The sequence below is a fragment of the Camelina sativa genome, chromosome 5 (assembly GCF_000633955.1).
Source record: "Camelina sativa cultivar DH55 chromosome 5, Cs, whole genome shotgun sequence".
In the NCBI taxonomy this organism is placed as follows: domain Eukaryota; kingdom Viridiplantae; phylum Streptophyta; class Magnoliopsida; order Brassicales; family Brassicaceae; genus Camelina; species Camelina sativa.
In genome coordinates, this window is record NC_025689.1 from 9,766,991 (window position 1) to 9,767,404 (window position 414).

Here is a 414-nt window from a genome sequence, read left to right on the forward strand (position 1 = left end):
CATTTTTGAGTCTGCATCCATCTATTTGCATAGAAAAACCATAAAAATTTTGAAATTTTTTTGAAAATTTCCACAAAAACAGAGTGTTCATGTAGTTTGCAATTGCATATTAGGATTGAGTCTAGGTTTATTCATATAGGGTTGTTGCATTTAGCATAGGGGTTGATGATGATTGTAACCTTGTTAGCATGCTGGATTCAATAGGATAGGATCAAGGCCCTTGTTCTTAGTTCTTTGATGCTTGTTGATTGAACCTGAAAAGTTAAGATTGAAGCATGTTTGAATTGATATCATTTCCTATCTACTTGAACCTAATCCTGACTTGCAATTATCCTGTTATGCATTGAAGTTGAACTCATGGATACCATATACATACTTGGATTGTCTTTCACATTTTTACCACCCTTGTCAATC